A 9995-nucleotide genomic window follows, 5' to 3' on the forward strand; every position below is an offset into this window, starting at 1 on the left:
TCCGAACCTCATATAACCCTTCATAGGCAAAACTTTCAAAAATACATGATCGCCAGTCGCAAACTCCAGGTTGCGTCGACGATTGTCCACATAGCTTTTCTGCCTGCTCTAGGTGGCGCAAAGCCGTTTTTGAATATCATCGATTATCTGAGTGGTAACTTGTACGAGCTCAGGTCCCAACAAGCTTCTTTCTCCTACTTTTTCCCAACACTGCGGAGCTCGACAGGGGTGACCGTAAAGAGCTTCATAAGGGGTCATGCCTATGCTGGATTGGAAAATGTTATTATAGGCGAATTCTGCAAGGGCCAAGTGATCGTCCCTGTTCCCTTTGAGGTCGAGGGCACATGCCCTTAGCATATCTTCTAGAATCTGATTCACCTTTCTGTCTGCCCGTTTATCTGGGGGTGAAAGGCCGTACTAAACTTGAGTTCCATGCCGAGTTCTTTCCGCAATCTTCTCTAAAAAGTGGACGTGAACCGGGAGTCCCGATCTGATATGATTTCTCGGGGAACCCCATACGATCGGATGACTTCACATACATACAGCTTGGCTAGATCATCAGTTCAGTCTGTCATACGAATGGGAAGGAATCAGGCAGACTTTGTCAGTCTATCCACAATGACCCATATCGAGTCATGTCTCTTCTGAGTCCTAGGGAGTCCAGCTGTAACGCCCTGAAAATCGGGGGTCGAGCATATCTCAGCTCCCGAGTTCCAAAACATCACTTATGCAACATATGTAATGATGAATGTATGTTGTTTATATTAGTGCATAAAACATGAAGTAGATTAAGTCAAAACTGCAAAATAATCCAGGGACCGGTAAAATATGCAAGCGGAAGACTAAAGGAATATATATATATATATATATATATATATATATATATATATATATATATATATATCAATATAAGTCCTTGAGATATGTATGCTCTGCCAGGTCATAATTACAAGTATTTGTTTCAAAATATAAGTATCAAAATGAAATAAACCATTATAAAATAAGCCCTGAATCCCCGTAGCTCAGGACACGACTCACATGAACCCGCCTGAGAACTGCATAAAGGAGAACGCCTCCTCATCATCCTCAAAGTCCTGCTCTGCCTCGTGGGTTGCATCATCATCTGCATCTAAGACAGAGTCTGGTTGGTGTTTAAACATCGTCCCAGAATGTGTGAGTGAGTGATCAACTCAGTGGAACTATACAGTAAAAGTTAACATGTTATCAATTCGTTCAAGTAGTAATGATAAAGCAGTACAATCAAACATGTCCTAATTACTCTTGTTAATGCAAGGATGTATGTATAAGTGATGCATGCCCTCGCTTGCACTCCCTCAGCGTCTTCATCTTACGGTACGCATGACAACCTCCCGCAGTGCTCCACAACACCAAGGCACATGCAATGCAGTGCATGAACATGATTACCAAGTTGTTATTAGTCCTTTTCATAAAGCAGGATTTGAGAAGCTAAGGTACCTTCCTTATATCGATTCCCAAACAGTGATCCATTATAGGGTCGTCAGTCCTAGATAATCTCATACGATCATATGGTTTTAGGTCGCTGTAAAGGGCTCGTCACCAATCAATGCATGCCTAATCATACCTTAGTTGCTACACTAAGGCTCGTCACCTCAATGCAGTATCAAGGTGTGCTCGAGGTCATTACAAAGGGCTCGTCACCAATCAATATAGGCCGACAGCATGAATATAGTGTCCCATACCACCTTAATCTGCTCACGAGTCGGGTTTGCTCACTGGTCACTACGGGGAGGCTCGTCACCCCAGCATAGGCCGACAGCTCGACCACGGTGTCCCATACCACTATGCCCGGCTTATGAGTCTTAGGGGATCGAGGTACCATGGTTAATGGGATTTGCACTAGTAAGTTTAGTACCCTAGATTCAAACAGTAGCGTCCATACATAGTGAACATATATCGGGCCAATCGGGTTACTTGAAGAGCTCGACTAGCACGAGCGCACGTTGAGTTGAACGACATGAAGTGTGCAAACACTCCGTGTGGCCAAGCCACTGCCGACAACTCGGGTTCGTCAAACACGTCCTACGTGGTGAATGAATCTCAACCACGATTTCAAAGCTGTTACCGATTGCCTGGACCATAACATGGCCCCATACACATTCAACCATAATAACAAAATATTATAAGATACAAGATAATGAGAATCCATACACATGCATTTCATAAGTAAAGCGGTAAAAGTAACAACTTGCATGGAGGAAATCATACACATAGTTAACATGGATAATTAGACTAAGCAATACATGGAGGAAAAAGTATACATAAGAAAGGTAATTGGGATTTCATATTTCAATTGCCTCATGGTTCACACCTTACTAAATACGAACTCATTCAGATATTTTCACAAACACTTAGACTACAATTGGCAACATACATCACATATGTCGGCCATAGTACATATTAGGGCAAATCCTTTTGACAAGGAGTTGTCGCATAAATAACAATCATATTCCTACGATAATTAATCATGGCAAGCACAACGCCAAATTCCAAATGCATACAAACATTTCAATAAACACATGAATCACACTACTTACAACATAGACTATCGATATACGTAAAATGAAACAGATATCGCATTTGGCATGTGAAATGACACCCACGCCAGAAATAAATCATTAACTGACATTGAAAGTTTGAAAACCATAACCTATACGAATATAGTCCGCACCTTAAACTAGAAAGTGCGCAACGGATTTGATTTGGACAATAAGTCTTCGTCAACGGCGACTAGATAACCTAAGGCATGAATTAAATTAGCTACATCAATACTTAAACTATCCTAAGCTCCAAAATAGGTTAGGGTTTAATTGACTTACCTAAAAATGAGATTAGAATTGCCGAGATAACGATTCAAAAGCGACGGGTTAGGTACACAGAGTAACTGGAAGGAATTCCAAGATGATTCACCAACTTCTCTCCCTCTTCCTCTCTCTTTTCCTCTCTCTCTCTTAGCTAGGGTTTGGAAAATTCGTATGGAATTAGAGTGTAACGCCCTGAAATTCGGGGGTCGAGCATAACTCAGCTCCCGAGTTTCAAAACATCACTTATGCAACATATTTAATGATGGATGTATGTTGTCTGTAAGAGTACATAAAACATGGAATAGATTAAGCCAAACTGCAAACATAATTTAGGGATAAGTTAAGGACGCAAGCGGAAGACTTAAAGAAACATATGTGTACATGTGCAAGTCCCTGAAATACGTATACATGCCAGGTCATACTTACAAGTGTTGCTCTCAAAAATACAAGAATCAAAATGAAATTATCTATTCCAAAAGAAAACCCAGAATCCCCGCAAATCAGGACATGACTCACATGAACCCGCCTGAGAACTGTATAAAAGAAAATGCGGCCTCATCATCCTCGAACTCCTGCTCTGCCTCAGGGATCGCGTCAACATTTGCATCTAAGACAGAGTCTGGTTGGTGTTGAAACACCACCCCAGAACGTGGGAGTGAATGATCAACTCAGTGGAACAATACCGTAAAAGTTAACATGATATCAAATCAATCAAGCAGTAATGGTAAGGCAATATAATTAAACAACTCTAAAGTACTTTTGTTAATGCAAGGATGTATGTATAAATGATGCATGCCCTCGCCTGCACTCCCTCAGCGTCTTCATCTTACGTTACGCATGACAACCTCCCGCAGTGCCAACGACTTCCACGCACATGCAATGCGGTGCATGAACATGATTACCAAGTTGTTATTAGTCTTTTTCATACAGCAGGATTGGGAAGCTAAGGTACCTTCCTCATATCAATTTCCACACAGTGATCCATTCTAGGTCGTCAGTCCTAGGCCATCTCATACGATCATATGGTTTTAGGTCGCTGCAAAGGGCTCGTCACCAATCAATGCATGCCTATCATACCTTCGTTACTACCCTAAGGCTCGTCGCTTTAATGCCGTATTAAGGTATGCTCGAGGTCACTACAAAGGGCTCGTCACCAATCAATGTAGGCCGATAGCACGAATATAGTGTCCCATACCACCATAATCGGCTCACGAGTCTGGTGTGCTCACTGGTCACTATGGGGAGGCTCGTCACCCCAGCGTAGGCCGACAGCTCGACCATGGTGTCTCATACCACCATGTCCGGCTCATGAGTCTTAGCGGATCAAGGTACAACGGTTAACAGGATTTCATCGGTAAGTTTGGTACCCTAGATTCAAACAATAGTGTCCATACATGGTGAACATACATCGGACAATCGGGTTACTTGACGAACTCGACTAGCATGAGCGCATGTTGGGTTGAACGACATAGAGTGCGCAAACACTCCGTGTGACCAAACCACTGCCGACAACTCTAATACGACTCGGGTTCGTCAAATCACGTCCTTCGTGGTGAAAGCAACCTCAGCCACGAACTCAAGGCCGATTACCGATTTCCTGAACTATTTCATAGTCCCAAACACATTCCATTATAACAAATATGCATATAAAATTTAGAACAGTAATGGAACAACAATTCAAATCATATAGTATGTGAGCATTTGAAGAATATCAACTTAACATAGATTTACACATAAGTAATACTTGATTTTAAACAACAAAGAATGTGACTTGCATGTAGGAAATCATACACACCAATAGGAGAGTTGAGAATCGCTTCTCAACGCCCGCAAATAGGATAATATGTTACACTTTAGACCATTCAGACATTTCTACAAACACTTAGACTACATAGTTCAACATACATGACGTATGTTGGAATACACGCATTTGGACAATTCCTTTTGCCAAGGAGTTGACACACATACAATTAGCACAAGTACACGACAAATAATCATGGCAAACACATGTTCATATTTTATACGTATACGATACTTCCTACATATACATAGAATACACAAATCTCAATATAACACATACATATCAGGAACGCAAAATAAACATAGCATTTGGCATGTGAAATTACATCATAACAATAATAAACCATTATCTGACATTAAAAGCCTTGAAAACCATAACCTATACGAATATAGTCCGCACCTTAAACCAGAAAAAGCACACCGAACTGATTCAGACGATATGTCTTCGTCAACGGCGACTAAATAACCTAAGGCAAGAATAGAAATGAGCTACATCAACACATAGACTATTCTAAGCTCTAAAACAGATTAGGGTTAGATTAACTTACCCAAGAAGGAACTTCGAATCGCCGAATAACGATTCAAAAGTGATGGTTTAAGGATGTAGAGTAATAGGAAAGAATCTTAAGATGATTCACCAACTTCTCTCTTACTTTCTCTCTCTTTTCCTCTCTCTTTCTTAGCTAGGGTTAGGAAATTCGTATGGAAAAGAGAGTGAGGGTTTTAAGGTCTTTATATAGGCCTAACATTGATGAAAATAGCCCCAAGGCCAAGGTATACTTAGGTTATAACCAAATCAGGCCTCTCTCGATCCAACGGAGCACTTCTGGTGGTCCTTTTTCCACGTGCGGTCGGACTTAAGCTCATTGACCATGGATCTAGGTCAGGCTGAGTTTTCGTACCGATCAAATTTACAGATCAGCCGTGGCGGACCACTCTCAATTCAACGGTCACCGAAACTCGATCAGGTCCACAAGCATTATGACATGCCTGAGCCATCTTCCCTGATCCGAGGGTGAAATTGGGTCAGAATCCAACGGTCAGATTTCATAAAATCATATTTAATTTCTCACCGTTCTCACACTCTTCACTCCAGACTCAATCAAATCGACCCAGGACATCATCTGGACTTGATTTTTGAGGTGATGGTCAAGTCCAACATGGTGACCATAACTGTTTAAGATCATCGCTATCGGACTTTCGACGCGTGGTCCAGGTCCGATCCAAAGCTTCTAAAAATTTTCGAGAGCAACTAGATTTAGCGTTGAATCCCAGATTTCAGTGTAACATAGCGCTAACGATTCTACAGGTTTTGAGTCCTGTAGATCAAATTTAAAGTGATTGATGCTAATTTCACAAGCAATCGAGTTTAGCGCTAATTAACCCACAAATAACTTCTAAGGAAAATAGAGGTAGTACTTGGGTCTTGGCACAAAATTTTCTGGGTCATTACATAGAGAATGAGGGTTTAAGGTCTTTATATAGGCCTAAAATGGATGGAATTAGCCCCAGGGCCAAGGTATACTTAGGTTATAACCAAATCGGGTCTATTTCGATCCAATGGAGCGTTTCTAGAGGTCCTTTTACTGAATGCGGTCGGACTTAAGCTCACTAATAATGGATCTTAAGCAAGTTAAGTTTTCAGTCCGATCGGGTTTCCAGATCGTCCATGGTGGACCAATTTCAGTTCAACGGTCACCGAAACTCGATCAGGGCCACAAGCACTTTGACACGTGTGGGCCATCTTCCCTAATCTGAGGGTGAATTTGGGTCAGAATCCAACTGTCAGAATGCTTATAAATAGCGCGCAAGCAACACGACTCAGATTACTTAAATTCATATTTATTTTTTAAATAAATTCACCTTTCTCACACTCTTCACTCCGGACTCAAGCAAATCATCTCAGGACATCATCTGGACTTAATTTTCGAGGTGATTGTAAAGTCCAACTAGGTGTTCATAATTATCTAAGTTCATCACTATCGGACTTTCGACGTGCGGTCCAGGTCCAATACGAAGTTTCAAAGTACTCCCGAGAGCAACTGGGTTTAGAGTTGAATCCTAGGTTTCTAGGTAACGTAGAATTAGTAGTCCTACTCATTTTGGGTCTTTTATTTCATATTTAAAGTGGTTCAAGCTAATTCTACCGAGTATTCAGTTTAGTACTTAACCAAATTCTATCCTAATTATGGCAGAATACGGTCCTAGGGCCATTCTATGCCCCATTTTTGGTACTTCTAGTTATTATATTATTTTAATTAATTTTCTAGTATTTCATCATCAAGTTTATCCTGTCTCCACCAAATTTCATGAGATTTCGTGTTGTAGAAAAATTTTAAAAATTCCAGAAGCAGCAGCTGTCCAACAAGTGATTTTTGAATAGTTGTCACAACAACCTACTTTAAACTATAATAAATATTTTATTGTATTTTTCACATATTTTTATATAAAACTATACTTATTTAGATTCAATTTGGTTTTTGAATCACCTAAATCGGAGTTATAACGAGAGAGATATGATTTTTCAAAGTTGGATAAAATGTGCAGAAAAATTACAGAAAACGGGCTGCCCAATCCGCTGTACTGACGAGGCCTCGCCAAACCGGCGAGCCCCTCGCCGGTCACTGGACATATGGGCAAGGTCTCACTCTAGGGGTGATGTCCTCCCCCCCTGGGGTTGCCGGAAACATGTGGGACCTACCCCGGGTCCCCCCGAATTGAGTCGTTTGGGCATTATCGGGTCTCATTTGCAAACGGGAATGAGTTACATGACGTACAATATATGATTTTGGGGTAGGATAAGCTAATATATCCAATTAACCTATCTATTTTGTTAGATTCTAAAAGGTTAAGGGTTAAAAACCTATTTTATCCATTTAGTTACTATTTATGGTAAGTTTTAGTTTCAGTATTGTTCTTCATCATTTATACCCTAGGATTGATGTGTATTATTAATGTACTTAGAAAAATTTGAAGGATAGGATGGTGAAAGATGAGATCTCGAAGGAAAAGGGTTAAAAAGGAACTTTACGCTTTGGAATTTAGCTTTGAGAGTGTTATGGTTGACCCATTGCCTAAGGACGTCTAACTCTAGGTTGGTAAAAATTTGGGGTGTTACACCAGCAATGAAATCCATAAAGATGCTGTCCCATTTCCATTCTGCCAATGGTAGTGGCTGAAGCAAGCCTGCAGGCTTATGATGCTTGACCTTTATCTTTTGGCACACCATACATCTTGTTACAAAACCTGCGATGTCTCTCTTCATGTTACCCCACCAATACTGCCTCTTCACGTTATTGTACATCTTTGTACTCCCCGGGTGTATGACCATTTTGGAGTGATGTGCCTCTACCATTACTTCTTTCCTCAAATCCGCATTGTCAGGTACGCATACCAACCCCTGATATCGGAGACCGCCGTCACTGCTAATTCTCCATTCAAGAAGTTCCTCACTCCTGCACCTCCCTTTCATCTTGATAAGTCACTCGTCCTGGTCCTGAGCAGAAACTATTTGACGAACCAGGGTCGACTTTGCAGTTAAAAGGGCCACATAATCATCTAGCTCATTGAGGATGAGCTAGATATCGAAGTCTTGAACAAATTTCATCATCTCCCATTCCTTGATCATTAGGGTGGCTATCAGTTCATGCTTCTTCTTCCGACTCAGAGCATCGGCCATAGAGTTCGCCTTACTTGGATGGTAAGATATATCAAAGTGGAAGTCCTTGAGTGTTTCAATCCACCGACACTGACATATGTTCAAATCCTTCTGTGTGAATATATATTTCAGACTCTTGTGGTCACAGAATAATTGGAATTCCTCCTTATAGAGGTAATGCCTCCATATCTTCAGGGCAAAAACCATAGCTGCAAGTTCTAGGTCATGCGTTGGGTAGTTTTCCTCGTGCTTCTTCAAATGTCGAGAAGTAAAAGCGATTACCCCGTCGTTCTGCATCAACTCGCATCTTAGACCTAACTTTGAAGCGTTGCTATATACCAAAAATTTCTTTCCTTCTTGTGGAAGAGTGAGCACTGGCGCGGATGTCCGCCTCATCTTCAATTCCTGGAAGATTGCTTCCGTGCTCTCGTCCCAGGTAAATCGAGCGTTCTTCTTTGTCAGCTGAGTGAGTAGTCACGCAATCCTCGAGAATTCCTTAATGAAGTGCCTGTAGTACCCTGCCATGCCTAAGAAACTTTGGACCTCGGTGACCGTGGTAGGCTATTCCCACTTGGATACTGCTTCCACCTTAGTGTGATTGGCTGCTGTGCCTTCTGCCTTTACTACGTGTCCCAGAAACTTCACTTCATCTTCCTAAAACTCACATTTAGGCAGCTTCGCATATAGTTGATTTTCTTTCATCATACTTAGGACCGTTCGTAGGTGTTGTTCATGCTCCTCTTGGCTTTTGGAGTAAACCAAGATGTCGTTAATGAACATGATTACGAACCAGTCCAGGTATGGCATGAAGACTCGGTTCATTAGGTCCATGAACACTGTTGGGCATTTGTAAGACCAAAGGACATTACCAAGAACTCGTAGTGCCCGTAGCGAGTTCTGAATGCTGTCCTAGGGATATCCTCATCCCTGATCCTCGACTAGTGATGCTGTGATTGCAGATCGATTTTGGAGAAGTACTTGGCATCTTTAAGTTGATTGAATAGGTCATTGATACGTGGCAGAGGGTTTTGTTCTTTATCGTGACTTCGTTCAGTTGCCGATAATCAATGAAGAGACACATCGACCTGTCTTTCTTCTTCACGAAAAGGACCGGTGCTCCTTACGAAGAAACACTGGGGCAGATGAAGCCTTAGGTCAATAGTTTGTCTATCTGGTTCCTAAGCTCTTCCGTCTCGCAAGGGGGTAGGTGAAACGGGGTAATGATATGGGAGTAGTTCTGGGTTTGAGATCTATCCAGGGCAGTCCTGGTATCTCTTGGAATACCTCAGGGGAATCCCGCACTATGGGATTGGGCTAATGGTATACTCAACTGATTCTGGTTTGTCTAGGGCCTGCAACCTTGCGAAGGTACCGTGCCTATTTCTGCCCTTCACTGTAAAGGAGGCCTGCCAAGGGATGGTTATAGTGACCATTTTATCGTGGAAGTCCATCACTGCCCGGACCTAAGAAAGCCAATCCATACCTTGGATGATGTCGAACCGTTTTATGGGCATAAGGACTAGGTCTACGACCACTTTACGATTTGCAAGAGTTAGGGAACATGCATTGTATAATTTGTCTGTTTCGATAATTTACCCATAGGGGATGCTATGACTAAAAGGGGCATTCGGGTTATGTTCAGTCCTAGTCTATTTGCAATGATAGAATCTACGAAGGATAATGTTGTGCCAGAA

Source organism: Magnolia sinica, chromosome 15, assembly GCF_029962835.1.
Source record: "Magnolia sinica isolate HGM2019 chromosome 15, MsV1, whole genome shotgun sequence".
Lineage (NCBI taxonomy): Eukaryota > Viridiplantae > Streptophyta > Magnoliopsida > Magnoliales > Magnoliaceae > Magnolia > Magnolia sinica.